Here is a 15,576-nt window from a genome sequence, read left to right as displayed (position 1 = left end):
TTCCCTGGTACCAGAACCCTTATTATGAATCTAGGTACTCTAAGATGGAATGCTAAATAATAGAATTAAGCTGCTAAAGAGAGATCCTTGCCCTGAATTGCTCTCAGAGATAAGACTTTGCTAGTCTGCTTGGTCTCTCACAGTAATTTATTGAGTCTGTTAGCACTAGGCCCATTTTATGTGCGCTGTGGCAATAAACTGCCATTCATGAACAGAGGTAGATGCTTCAAAAAGTTTGTAATGGGAGTTTGTGAAGTCAGTCACAGGCTGTTGCCGTACTTTTCTGAGCGGGTGGCCACCTCACTTGCCAATCACAGTATGCCGCTCCATTTGGAGAGGTGCTGAGCTGGTCTCCTGGGCAGCGGAATGAGATGGTAGACTCAAAAGGTGGTGAATTAGACTGGACCATGGCACTGAAAGCTGCTGAAGCATGGTTGTTAAGTGGCTGGGTTGTGAATCAAGACTCTGCCAGTTCAACTCGCATGACTGCCTTGAACTCTGCAAGTGGTTTTGGGTAAGCCACACCTCTCAGCCCCAACTCCCCAGCTGTACTGTGGAGATAATAACAACACTGACTTTGTTCACTGCTCTGAACTGGGCACCTTATCAGCCCAGAAGGGCAGTATATAAGCACACTGTTGTTGTTGTTAGTGTGCAGTTGAGGGAAACTGTATTTTTAAATGCTTCTTTACATTATAAAAAACATAATGAAAATGAAAAGCTAGCACTGCAGGGAATTGGCCGAACAAGAACTCTAGTCCATCATTTCATCCTGCTTCTTACCGTGATATGCAGGGCTTTTTTTTCTGGGAAAAGAGGTGGCGGAACTCAGTGGGTTGCCCTCAGAGAAAATGGTCACATGGCTGGTGGCCCCGTCCCCTGATCTCCAGACAGAGGGGAGTTTAGATTGCCCTCCGCGCCGCTCAGCAGGGCCACCAGCCATGTGACCATTTTCAAGAGGTTCCGGAACTCCGTTCCCCTGCGTTCCCCTGAAAAAAAGCCCTGGTGATATATATCCTTTAAACTGCTTGCAGATTGTTCTGTGTTGGTCATTTCCTTATTTGGGAAAAAAAGAACTAAAAAGAAACTGCTGTTTTTGCCCACAGTGCAACATAGATTTCATTGGGTTCATGCTCCTTTAATTGTATGTTGATTTTGTGGCATTTATTGTCATTTGGATTTCTTGATCTGCTTTTAGTCAACTATTAAGTGAGAACTGATCACTCTGCAACAAGTGTTAACTTGTCACTGCTTCTGTGATACTGTGCACCTTTCCCCACTATTTCAACTTTTATGTTGTGCCAGTGGTGTGTGACAGCCTCTCCTCTTCCTTGTTCTTTTTGGTATTTGGCAATTACCCAAATGAAAATAATCTATATCTCAGATTATCTTGTTTTATGGTTTTTCAAGTTGGTGTATGTGCCTCTCCCTTTGTTGGACAAAGGTCACTGTCCATGCCAACCTGATACTTTGCGAGCAGTGCTGATAGCTATAGAAGGGGAAAGTAAATGATACTGATACCTGCCCATTTGGAAATGAATGGAGATCAACAAAATGCTTCCCATACTATTAAGTGGCTGTGTTTACTTACAGTTCACGGAGATGGACTTTAACCTATGGCCCTTAGGGAATCACCTCTGTATGTATGCTGAGTGGTGTCTTTTATCTCTGCCGTAGCCACTTTGGCTTTTAAAAGGTACCAGTTTGCTTACTTTCATGAATAAAAAAGGATTACATGACATGTATCTTCTTGAAATACTGATAATGTCCCTTTGAAGGGCTCAAGATAATTTTGAATGAAGATGAGCCAATCTCCATTCATTTGGGAGCATGTCTGAATGATATATATATGTTTGGATCCAGCATAGTGATTCTGTAGGATTTCAACTCCACTCACTAAGCATGACTTCTATTGAAATAGAAGCAGCTCAGCATGCCTGGATATTGGGGGTCCTGCATGTCTCTTTGTGTGTATGTGTTATTTTCCTGATGAGAAAGATCCTTCTCTTTGTCTAAAGTAGGAATGCCTCTTGGACCCGTCCTCTCTTTCTGTGCCCATTGTGTAAGAGATTTGCTCTCTCTTCCTTTGCAGCTTCCAAAGGGGCAAGGTGCACCTACATCTCCCCTGCCATGGGGGCTAGACCACATCCATCCATGCATACATGACACTGGACAAGCTGTGCATGGGAGAAAGTTCATTTTAGACTACAGATGGGTACGAACAGCAATACGAACAAAAAAAAAGTCATGAACAGCCCCATCTGCTGTTCGAGAATAAGCTGTTCGTGAGGCCCCATTCTAAACAAACAGGTGGTCGTTGCAAGCCTTGTTCGTTGCTGTTCGTCAAGCCAGACAGTCTGGCCCCTGCAATCAATTCCCTTGGCAATGTAGGCAGAGATTGTCTGAACTCTGTCTGAACTCCTGCTGTTGCCCTGGAAACCCCAATCAAAGCCCGATTTAGCTTGATAGGCAGGTCTTCCTTCCAAGTGTGGAGCTCCACATTTGTTACAAGAGAGCAAAGACCATGGGGGAGGGGGAGGGGTCCCAGCTCTGGCTAGTCTTTGCAGACAGTGGAGAGGGAGAGATAGCTGCTGTTGGCATTTTGATAGAGAGACAGGGAGAGTGCATTGGAGCTTGAATTTTCTTTGTGTGTGGTGGAATATGGAGCCCCAGGGCTGCTGCCAGGCTCTGGGGCCAAGCTATGATTTACTATTGGTACCTTTCCTGCTGCCTGCTCAGGTAGGGTTTCTGGGAGTGGTGCAGTAGGGATCTTGACCAAACTTGGATGATGGCTGGAGGAAAGCCTGCTGGCCCCTATGAACAGCCAACCACAAACATGTTTGTGAACAGGTCATGTTCATGGTTGTTTGTGAGTCCCTGTTCAGGGATGGAAACGAACAACGAACATCGTGTACATTTTTTTTCCTGTTCGTACCCATCTCTATTTTAGACTAGGATTCTTTCTTTCTTCTACAGGAAATGCTATGACTCGGAAACTACCTCAATACATTTAAGTTACTTTTTTTACCATTTGTTTGAAGAGTGATTTTTGCACGCTGAGTTCATGCTTCTCTGACTGGGTAATTCAGATGAACTAATGCTAAACTAATATACAGTTCCCAATAACTTTCTTGCCTCCCTCTGCAGCCCCGCAAAGGCCCCCTGATATGTTGTTCCGGGGGGACTCCCTGTTCTTCAGGTGCTGCATGTGAAGCACACATTTTGAGGTGCGTTGGGAGGGTAAAATGAATAATTTGAGTTGTGAATTTGGTGATGTTCCTTTATTGTATTGTATAGTTATTTTAACAGGATTCCTTAAGGGAAAATCCTTTGTTTTAGCTTCACTTTTCACTTGTGAAGTTGGTTGCTGGCTAGGGTTGCTAGGTCCCCCGGGGCCCAAACTGGGGGATGGAGGGATCTGGGATGCTGGGATCATGGGGGTAACCTACTGTGCATGTGCACAAAGTGCATGCATGCTCTTATTTATTTAGGACTTTTATTCCACCCTCCCCGTGAATGGGCTTAGGGCGGATCACATCATTTAAAACCATAATAATTATCACATGTTCCTTGTCACGCTGGGAATGATGTTCCAGAGCTCGTGTTCCTCCCCCTCCCCCCTCCCCCAGCAGCCAGGTAAGAGGTGGCAGGGGATGATGGCTGTGAGTTGAGGACTGTGAACACTATTTCTAGCTGTGGCTAGTTATGGCCTAGCAGGACCCAGACCAAGCCTGGCCTATGTTCAATAAAGTTTTGAACCACTTTGGTACCAGATCCTGCAGAGTTATTACAGTTGTGCTCCATGAGCAGAAATCCTTCTGCCCAGTGCAACTCTGTGCTGTCTCCAAGGACTCCCCTCCCCTAAATCAAAGGAAGCCTTCTTCCATTTGTGGGAAAGATGTGGAAGCATGTCTTGGCAGCCAACTTTTTCCTGAATAGCAATCCTTATGACAACCATGTAAGGTAGGCTGGTGTGATTTCAATATTACAAATAGCGTCTGAGGCAAAGAACTAATAGATATCAATGGAAGGACAACTGGTTATTCAGTTTCTTACCACTGTCCCCTGCATTGATTAAGCACTGGAACTCTTTGGCTGGTTATACCATCGCCACAGAGAAGTATCACTTCTATTAGCCACATCTTAGAAATAAGGGATAGTTAGGTTAAGGATGGAGGCTCTTTTGTTAGAAGTTCCTTTCCATCTTTGAGCTCTTAAGAAGAGCACACCTTTTCAAGAGGACAAAATTAGGCCACCCTGCCCATTAGACTTTAAAAGGAGTTGCAGTGTGCTTGATAAAAGGGAAACATAAATGAGCTGTGTGGGAACCTAGCACATTTGTGTCCCCCTCTTAGCAAATTAATTCTGTGCTCCTCATAGTAGGGGTTAAGTGCCATATAAATCAACATCCCTCATCATCAGCAAGTTAAAGGTGGAAAAGCAACGTTCTTCACCCTCCTCCTTGACTCTTTCCATCAGTCATAGTCTGATCCTATTAACACTTTCAGAAACTCCCTTCTCCTCATGCCCCTCCCCCCAGTTCTATATAAGCTTCAATCAATTTAAAAATCCCTTTGCTGTTGGGCTATTCTTTGATTCCTCAGACTCATACAGCCAGTCAATTAAAAGGAAAAAGAGGGGAGCTATGTAGCCCTGCCTTCATTCTCTGCCAATGCAACCCTAAGCAGAGTTACACCCTTTATGAGCCAGTTTGGTATAGTGGTTAAGAGCAGCAGGACTCTAATCTGGAGAACTGGGTTTGATTCCTCACTCCTCCGCTTGAAGCCAGCTGGGTGATGTTGGATCAGTCACAGCTCTCTTCGAGCTCTCTCAGCCCCATCCACCTCACAGGGTGATTATCATGAAGATAATGATAACACACTTTGTAAACTGCTCTGAGTGGGTGTTAAGTTGTCCTGAAGGGCAGTATATAAATCAAATGTTGTTGTTACGATTTTAATGGAAGGGTGTAACTCTGTCTAGGATTGCACTGTAAGTCCTGAATTCAAATTGTGTCATCACAGCATGTTCTGAGACATGTCATTCTTTCTCATTCCCATTTCACAATCCCCATGATAATGTAGAGAACAATTCTTGAGCTTATTGTTGAAGGCTTTCATGGCCGGAGAATGATGGTTGTTGTGGATTTTCCAGGCTGTATAGCCGTGGTCTTGGCATTGTAGTTCCTGACGTTTCGCCAGCAGCTGTGGCTGGCATCTTCAGAGGTGTAGCACCAAAAGACAGAGATCTCTCAGAGAAGATTAGCATATCAAGCACCAATCCATATGCAAAAGAACTGCCTCAGGATACAGTGGCGCCTCCATTAGCATTCCACGCCCTGGGAAACTCCTACAGGATGACTCAGCCCAAACCCACTTTCCTGAGTAGATATAAATGACCTGCCAACATCTTCTCCACACTGTGACACTGAGAGATCTCTGTCTTTTGGTGCTACACCTCTGAAGATGCCAGCCACAGCTGCTGGCGAAACGTCAGGAACTACAATGCCAAGACCACGGCTATACAGCCTGGAAAAACCACAACCACCAATTCCTGAGCTTCATTGTCTTTTCCCAACTGCTGGTTGTATTCTGAGAGTCAAATTACACTCTGTGAGGGTTCTGTGACTGGCTCTCCCATTTTTAAAAATATTAATAGTAACTCTATGTGTGTGAGAGAGTGACAAATGGACAGAGACACACACATGTACAGGAGCGGTGCCGGGGTTTTTGGCACCTGCGGCCAGCTGGCGGGCCAGGCGCATGTATGCGCGCGCACGCCAGCCTGCATGATGATGTCACATGTGACGACATCATGGGTGCATGCACGAGCCGGGCCGATTGATGTGGGGGGGGGGGGCTGGGATGGCGCACAGGTGGCCTCCCAGCCCTCCTGCTTGGTTGCCCTGCGCTGCCTCAGACGCCTGCCCGCGGCTGCTGCACCTGGCCGGGGGCATGTGCTGGCAGCGACAGCAGCACGGGGTGGGAGGGCTGGGAGGCTGCAGCTCTGTGGCATGTGCTCCCACCCCGTGCCTCCTCCGGTGCCCTCTCTGGTGCCCTGTGCCCTGAGGCAACCGCTTACCTGGCCTCAATGGACACACCGGCCCTGCACATGTATAAACTGGCATCTGGATCAGGGTGATGGCATTAGGGAAAGGCGGGCTTCTTCTTATCCCTTGCACCATTTCCCTAGTAGAACCCCCAAATTTCTATTAGCCCCAGGAAGAAAAAATAAGATATGTATCATATGGGTTTCTGTCTTTTCCCCTTCTGCAGCAAACAGTAGTTCTTGGAGTGAGGAGTTTTTAGGGAGACACTGGAAAGGGCAATGGCCAAATTCTATCTTGCACACACACACACCCCAGTTCAAATCAGGCTCCTTGCAGTAATTTTCTAATTTTTTTTTTTTTAAATGCTGAGAGATCATCTCATCTCCCACATAATATTCCAATATTGGCCCTGTGTCCCAAATCCTCTCCTTTGCCTATTCTAATCATATACAAAGAGCTGGACAATTTACTAGGGGTCGCACTACAAGTGACGAATGACACTTGCCTGGCAAGTGAACAGACTCACGTGTATTCCTCCCTGCTCACTTGCCATTCACTTGCACTCCATTTGATCAAGTGGAGAGCAAGCAGAGCACAAGTGAACAGGAAGGAATACATGTGAGTCTGTTCACTTCCCAGGCAAGCGTCATTCGTCACTTGTAGTGCGACCCTAGGTCTTTGGAAGACTCCTGTTTTTGTTTGTTTGTTTGTCTTCCCCTTGTGTGCAGTTCACGACTATCTTTTACATGTTGGTGATTGTCCTACCTTTCCTTATTACCCATTCCATTCTAATGTCCTTTACTATTTGTTCAGTACCTCATTCAGTTCTACTTTACATTCACTTCATACTATGATATCAGCTACAAATAACACACTCCATGGTGCATTTCCTCTGATCCCTGCAGTTAGCACATCCATTACTATGATAAATAAGATTCCTGATGGACTTCCACTTCAACAGTGAATGGCCGTATCTTACACTTCAGTGTTATTTCTCCAACTAAGCTTGTATTATACACAGAAATGTTTATAACATGCACGTTTTTCAGATTTTTGACATAAGTTATTGTCAATGAATCCTGCTATGAGTATAAATGATTGTGTCCTATCCCTAAAATCTGCAGGTCACAACTATCCAGTCTCTGCAACAGCCATACATATATGAAATGAAATGGTTTCTGCTATGGTTCTCCTCTGGTCCCACAGCCTGCCCTCCCCTCCTGTTTTTTACAGGGCAATACAAGACTCCAGAAGACAGGAAATGAGGAGCGTGATAGAATTGGGTAAGAAGCAAGGAAGAGATGTTTGCATGTTTGTTTGCTTGTTTTTACATTTTTGGAGCTGTTGGAAAGAGAGCTGGAAACCCTATCATCACCCCAGTAAAATTATTCATGCCCCTCTGGACTCACATAAAAACATCTAACAATGCCAATGTTGTCTATTCTTATTGGGTCTCCAGAGTCCCAAGCAAAGGTCCTTCACACCACCTACCGCCAGAACCTTTTAAAACAGAGGCCAAGGATTGAACCTTGGGCCTCCTGCATGATATATAGATGCTCTGCCACTGAGCCACAGCCCCACACCCACTGTTGGCACTGCATCGAGTTGGTTCTGCCTTAGTAGTGAAGCACTAATTATAAGAACTGTGGACTAAATACAAACTAAGTGCAAAGATGACATCAGTTCCATTTCCTTTCCAATGAAACTGACCTCACTTTCCTCTTCATGATGACCCCAAATGACTTTGTTACATTAACTTGATGTTGCTGTTATTTGCATGATCCTGAATGCCCCCTTAATTTTTCAAAATGGAGATTATTCTATTACTTCTCCTTGCATCTGGCTCTGCTTCCTTTTTTAGGACCATGAAGTTGAATATCTCAGTTAAAAGCATTTAGAGCCCAAGCCATTTGTGAAAAGGCTCCCATGGATCAAGGTGTGCTTAGGTACTCAGACTGGTGCTTGGTATTTGAATTGATGAAAGATTGAGAAAGAAAAGGACTGGCTATGAGTACATATCTTGGTCCTAACTGCCCCTTCTCCCTTCAACCAAACTATAATCTATTTGTATTCCAAAAGTAGCCTGCTGCTACCCTGTTTCAAATAAGTGAATTGTGAAATTTCAAGTTGCAAAACCATCCTGGGGTCTACTAGAACTAGAAGTTTAGGCCACAATAAGTGGTAGTAGAGAACATATGCTTTGGATAGAGAGCTAGGATGAACACTTGCCATGTTTGTTTAAAGGATTCAGAAGTATTCATTAGGGCTGTGCACTGAAAAAAATAATAAATTTCAGTCGTGAATCTGGGGTTTCTGAACAAGCTGTGTTCTGGTTTCATTTTTTTCCAGTTGGAGCATTGCTGGTTTGGATCTAATCCATTTTTTTCCTGTTACCATGAGTTTTGGCCCCGTTCTTTACAATGAGATCTTCAAGGCTCTTTGGGGAGCTGTTTTACAGTTAATGGCACCAAAACTGCACAAAACACAGTTCTTCCAATGAACCATTGACCCACCAACTTTGAGCTCACACAATAATGGGGTTCAGTGTTTACAGGCTCTGAAGAATGCTTTGGGAAGGCATCAAGGTTAGGCAAGTGTTGGGTGGCTGTCCATGCACACGCTGCTGAAATGAGGCTCTGTGGCAGTTGCTTCCGAATCCACACTTAACCAAAAACTGCATCAACCATTAGTCTCCCTTCCTCTAAACCATTGATCCACCAAGTTTTTCCTCAAGCACAACACACACCCAGTGGACCCGAAAGAAGATGAGGGTTGGTGGGTGTTCAGAGAAATTGGCTGGCAAAGTGATAGTGGCGCAGTGGCTGGCACCAAAGCAGGAGAGCGCTCCTTATTTAACGTTACTGCTCTTTTGGCCAATAGGCCTTGAACAGGAGAGTGCATCAACCAGCACAGCACAGTGACATTTTTTAAAAAACCCTTCCTTAATTTCACTTCTTTTTTTTCTGAGTGATGATGATAGTGCCAATAAATTATTTACCTTTGTGTCCTGCAGTTGCTGCTCTGTTTCCTTGTGCTTTGCAGATTCATTCCCGTGGTGAGGGGCAAATCCTTCCTTTTGATGATTAGCATTCTGCTGCAAGACAGGGTAGTCTTGCCAATCTGTGTTGTTCAAGGCCAGGCGGGTGAGCAGACAATATGATTGTCTGAAGCCCCCTCCCCACACACACACCACCTAAACAGACCTGTTTTTCCACATAAATTCTCTTATTGCTGTGGGCCAACAGGATTGTTTTTGAAAGGGCAGAGCAGGCAAATGGCTCACAGGGGCTTCACTTAAGTTTGCTTGGAGAATTTGTCTTCAAATAATGTTTTGGCAGATGCTGGGGGGGGGGAGAAATCATGTCTACTCAGATGTAATGAAAAATGAAATCCTGCCTCAAGTCATAGTTGACTTATGGTGACCCCTGGCGGGGTTTTCATGGCAAGAGACTATCAGAGGTGGCTTGTCATTGCCTGCCTCTGCAACCTTGGTGTTTTTTGGAGGTCTCCCACCCAATTACTAACCAAAGCCAACCCTGCTTAGTTTTTGAGATCTGATGAGGTCAGGCTCTCCTGGGCTACCCAGGTAAGGGACTCAGATGTAAGTCCCCTCTTATTCAATAGTGCTTACTCGCAGAGAATGTCCTTAGGATTGCAGCCTATGATTGAAGTCTTCCAGCACTTTTATCAACTTCAATTGGTTGACTGATTGCCTGACCTTCCAAGTGTCTTGATGGGGGTAGGGGATACAGATTAGTGCCCAAGTAGCACCTCAACCCCCCCCCCCAACCCCAACATCCTCTCTTCTGAACATTTCCAAAACCAATAGGTGGGAAGAGGGGTCTCCCCTTGTGAGGACTCACCTGATTGGCAGGGAGACAATGCCATTGCCTGTGTAGTGCCAGAAAAAAGCTGCACTCACATGCATTGCATAGTTCCCTCTTCCCACCAATGGAGTTAAGTAAGGATTCATCTCTCTCTTCTTGGGATCTGATTGGTGATCTACCACTGAATGAAACAAAACACTGCCAGCACAGTACCCGCCTGCTTGCCTGCCTGTTGCTGCTGCATGGTAAGAACCAAAACAAAACACACAAACTTTTTGGTGGGAGGGTGCTGTTATAACTCAGTTTCCCCAGACTTGGTTCACTGTTCTGGATGCTACTTTAATGAAACAAAACAGCAAATTCTGAGTGTATTTCTGGCTCATTTGTTTCATGTTGCACAACCCTAGTATTCATGTTATTTTTGCATCTCTTGCATATACACATAAACGGTATAAAAGGGGCCTAAAGGAATCCTCATTGATGGTAACAAAAAGAAGGCAGATACAAACCCATGACAACATATGAAAACAAATAGCCATATTAGGACATCGCTGCTATCAGCCCGAACTTCTGAGGCTTAGCCATCATGCCAAAGTTCACATTTTTTAAAGGGAAGTTTCATTTGAGGAACTAGCAAGACAAATCTGTTTTCATATGTATTCGATATCTAGACAGCCCCAAGGCGGTTTAAGGTAGAAATTCTAACCCTCCTAGAAATCTCCATCTAAAAGCTAATACTTTTGTTATTAGGCAACAGTGTAGTTGCCCTTCTCAAATGCAGGACACTGTTCATACTTGCCAAGGTATAATTGGCTCAGAGGCATGTAGGTACGATTCGATTTCAAAGGTAAGTTTTTGGAGTTTTAAAGAGAGCCAGGACAGGTATTCCACACTTTCTCTTCCTGTTTTTTTCATCTTGATGGCAGGGAGCTCTAGGACCTAGAAACTATGTACTTGAAGCCATTTTGGACATAGCTAAATGGCTTGAAACAAAGAAGTCTTTAGAAGTTTTATATTTGTGGGACTTTGTGTGGTAATCTCAACTGATTCAAGCAGTGATTAAAGGCATTCACTTAAGTAATCTCTGTAGTTTGCTTTTTGAATGCTGTTCCTCTCTGCTTCTTCTCTATAATAAACCATTTTAGTTTTAATAAGAGTTTAAAAGGATATCTAATTTTGCATCTGTGGCTTACATCAGAGTCTGCCTGGATTGTTTGGTTACACAATTCTTTTGAAAAATAGTTTATTGCCCAGATCAGCAAGGAGAGAACACAGAACCTTGGCTGGCAAACGGGGCACTCCCCGGTCTCAAATCACTTCTTCCCCATGGCTTGTGTTTATTTTGGGGGCATCCAAGTGACCCTGAAAGCTGGCGGGATGGCAATTTTGAAAAAAAACAGTCCTTGTTAAGAGCTAAAATTGCTAAAAGGGTTTGGATTGAATGCTTTGATCCAGTGCCTAGATACTCCCAGGAATTTAAAAGCAGTCAGATGGGAAATAAGAAAACATTTACAGTATCTTCCCAGAGTAACTGCATTTATATTGCTCTGCTTAGCATATGAACATTACTTTTTAAAATTATAATATATATTATCCTTCTTTCCCCATGATTCCCCTTCTTATCTTACAAGGTAGACTAAGTTAATATATAATGAGTGGCCAAGATTATCTAGGGAGCTTTGCAGGGATACAAAATGCGGTTTCAGCTGTGAGATCATAAGTAAGAATCAAAACACATGATGTGCACAGGCGAGTGTCAGATCCTGCAAGGATCCCTGGGAATTGTAGTTTTTTTAAAAAAGCTGCTCAATGTGATTCTCAGCTGGGGAGAATCGCAACACACACACATACTCTCTCTCTTTCAAAAATCCTTTGAGAGCTTGGGATGGGGGTGGGGGGTGGGGAATGACATAACAAGAGGGAGGGGAAAAGGCGAGGTATTTGACGAGAGAGAGAGAAACACAGTTCCTCCCATTCTTCTTCTCCCAGCAGGGCCCTGTTACATCCCCACCCTCGTCCCAGAGCTCCTGAAGGAAAACCAGCCAATTAGATTTTTGAAAGGGAATCAATCTTTCCATTGTCTCTTTGAGAGAATCTCTTTGAAAGAGAATCTCTCCAGTTGAGTGGCTGTTCTTTGCAAGAAAATCCACTTTGCTCAGTTTTCCTCCAGTTGCTTGGAGAGGGGGCGGGTAAGACTATCATTCCCAGGAAAGCTTGCAGGAACAATCAAGTGCTCTTCATGTGAAATTTGTCTTGTGTGTTTCCACTCTTAAGTCACATTCAGGCATCCTTGCCTTGGCTACGGAGACAAATTGTCTTGTATGTCTGGGGTTGGTAACCTCTGGTGTGGAACTGTGGATGCAGAGGAAGCAAACCCTGCCGATTCTTGAAAAACTGAAAATGAAACAGCATATCCTCACTGAAGCAAAGAGCTGCTTCCGGCTTTTCTCCTCCTCCTTGAATTAGATGTTTCAGAAGACTCTAGGAGACAACATCTTCACATTGGCAGGGAGTATTCATTCTGAAGCAGCTGCCTCCATCATTGGAGGATGTTTGGCTTTGAACATTTTATAGAATCTTTTAATGTTTTGTGACTGACCTGCCCACATGGCAGCCATTTTTTTATTTGCCTCAACCTTCATGGTGGCCATTTTTGTGGCTTTCTCTACAACTACCTTTTTTTCAAAATTCTAGAAGCAACCGCAGACTCAACAGGGGCCGTTTCCACACGGCTTACCTTATTCTGCAAAATAGCAAAATCTCGCAAGAAGACGCTGTTATTGCGCGAGAAGACGCGATAACAGCGTCTTCTCGCGAGATTTCGTGCGAAATTTTGCTATTTTGCAGAATAAGGTAAGCCATGTGGAAACGGCCAAGGTTAGGGACCACCACTCTAAAGGACAGTAGCAGCAATCACCACTGTGTTAAGGGTGTTGAACAGGGGCCTTCTCCCTTCCATTCTAAAGTATGGCTGGCACCTTGGTAGAGACTAACAGTGCAATCCTAAGCAGAGTTACTCCAGTCTAAGACCAGTGATTTCAATGGACTTAGACTGGAGTAACTCTTCTTAGGATTTCACTGTAAGAGGAAGAACAGGTGACAATTGGCCAGGGAGAATAATGGAAACAACCCTTTTCTTGCTCCCTCTCCTTCTGCAGAATTTTAAAAACAGTATTATAAAAATAGTATTGCTATAAAAAGAACATGTGCCATATAAATGGAAAATTCACGTGCTTTATTCCTAGGCCAAAAGCAAAAATTTTGGAGCACAAGGAAACCTTGAGTCAATCCTTTTAGGAGTTCCAGATTTCATTTGCATGTATGTGATAGTTTATTTTTTTTTAAACAACTCAGATTTTCTCTAGCATCTCTTTATTAACCCTCCTTAACTTTTCAGGCTGACACCTGTGCTGCTGTATGGCTTATAAAATTTTAAAGCTAATAGTATAACAATCTCAAATAATGACACTGCGGATGTTCACAGGCAACTTGGGAGAAATAACTTAGCAAATCACAGTAGGAAGAAAGAAAGCTCTGTGTGCTTCCACTAGTCTGAATCAAGCCTGATATTTTGCAGTTACAGAAGCTAAGGAATGCTACATCTGAGGACTGCTCTGTATAATCACTGTTTAGCACAAAAAGACTGCATGTCTTATTTATGTGTGGAGTGTAGTCATGTTTCTGTTCTGGTGATACTTCAGTTTTGAGCACATCTGAGAGAATGTGACATACCAAGCATGACTTTGGGCCAGTCATAGACACCTCACAGGGCTAATGGAAGGAGAAAATGGAGGAGAGAACATGATAAGCTGTGTTGGGTCCCCAGTGAGGAGAAAGGTGGGCTATAAATGAAGTAAAAAAATACCACTGAATTATTGCGACTTCCATGTATTTCAGTGACTATGATCCATAAAGTGACTAGATGCAACAAAGAACCAGTTCCTTTACCTTTACTGCCTGCAGCTTTGCTTAGCTGTTCCCTGCATGATTTATATATTTAGAAATGTTTTTAATGCCTCCTCTCCAGGGAACCTCCATGAGGCGGCTTATAGAACAAATCATAGCAAAAATATTATAAGTTGTTAATTAAAACTCAGAAGTAAAAACCCAGCCAGTGCATAAAAATGCTGAGCTGGTTAAAATTAACAGCTTCTAAGCTAAAAGCCCCGTGGCACAGAGTGGTAAACTGCAGTACTGCAGCCCAAGCTCTGCTCATGACTAGACATGGGCACGAATGGGAAAAAAAACCTCGAACACCCTGTTCATCATTCGGTGCCAACAATGAACAACGAACATGGACGAACATGAACTTTTCCCAGACACGTTTGTTGTTCGTGGGGGCCAGAACTCCCCCAACCCCTCCACTTATCCCCTCCCCCTTCAAACCCACTTACCTGGCCCTTTAAAGATCCCTTTAAACTATCAGCTGGCAGGCGGCAGGGGGGGATTCCTGCCACGTGCAAGGGACAGAGCCCTTTAAACACCCCACAAACTGACCTTCCCAATGTCCAATACCCACCAAATTTGCAGGAGACATAGTCCTCACTGTCCTCTGAAGACCCCCCAAGTTTCAGAGAGATTGCACCCCAGGAAAGGCATGATCCATGGGTCTCCCCATTGCCTGTCATTTTCTCTTCACAGTAGCAAAAAGGGGACTCTCTGTTAGAAGTACTTTGAAGGGTTAAAGCCAGAAGGAAAGCCAGAAGGAGTTCAGACAGAGTTCAGTCCCTCCTTGCCTCCGGTTGCCAAGGGGATTGATTGCAGCAGGTGCCAGACTGTCTGGGGCTTTTAATGACCACCTATTCATTTAAGATGGGGCCTCACAAACAGCTTGTACGAGAACAGCAGATTAGGCTGTTCGTGGGTTTTTTCTGTTCGTAATGCTGTTTTTGCCCATGTCTACTCATGACCTGAGTTCGATCCTTGCAGAAGCTGGGTTCAGGTAACTGGCTCAAAGTTGACTCAGGGTTCCATCCTTCCGAGGTCGGTAATATGAGTACCCAGTTTCCTGGGGGTAAAGTGTGGATGATGGGAGAAGGTAATGGCAAACCACCCCATAAAATGTCTGCCAAGAAAACGTTGTGATGGGTCAGTAATGACTCGGTGCTTGCACACTATAGTGTGCTAAAAGCACACTATAAAAATGGTGCAAAGGACTTGAGGGATCCAGGCCACTTCCAGTTTTTGAGGACCCTAGGGTTGCCAGCTCTGGGTTGGGAAATTCCTGGAGATTTAATGGTGGAACCTGGGGAGGGTGGAATTTGGGAAGGGGAGGCATCTCAGTGGAGTTTAATGCCATAGAGTTGACCTTACAAAGCAGCCTTTTCCCCAGGGGAGCTGATCCCCGTAGTCTGGAGATTAGTTGCAATTCTGGGAGCTCTTCAGGCCCCATTTGGAGGTAGGCACCCTAGCCCCTTGCCATGTTAAAAATTCAAAATTACAATACATGATACGCATAAAAACAAACTGTGAATCTTATCAAATGCCAAAAAAATGAGCAGGTGTAAATTATAAGACTTTGAATTTGAGGCCCTAACCCTGCCATCCCCACTGGCCCTGCATGTTGACAAGTTACAGGTGACTACATCCCCAATACCCTGACCTGGATAGCTCAGGTAAGCCTGATCTCTTCCGATCTCAGAAACTAAGCAGGGTCGGCCTTGGTTAGTAATTGGAAGGGAGATCACTAACGAAGACCAG

Source organism: Eublepharis macularius, chromosome 5, assembly GCF_028583425.1.
Source record: "Eublepharis macularius isolate TG4126 chromosome 5, MPM_Emac_v1.0, whole genome shotgun sequence".
Lineage (NCBI taxonomy): Eukaryota > Metazoa > Chordata > Lepidosauria > Squamata > Eublepharidae > Eublepharis > Eublepharis macularius.
Note: the sequence above shows the minus strand (reverse complement) of the source record.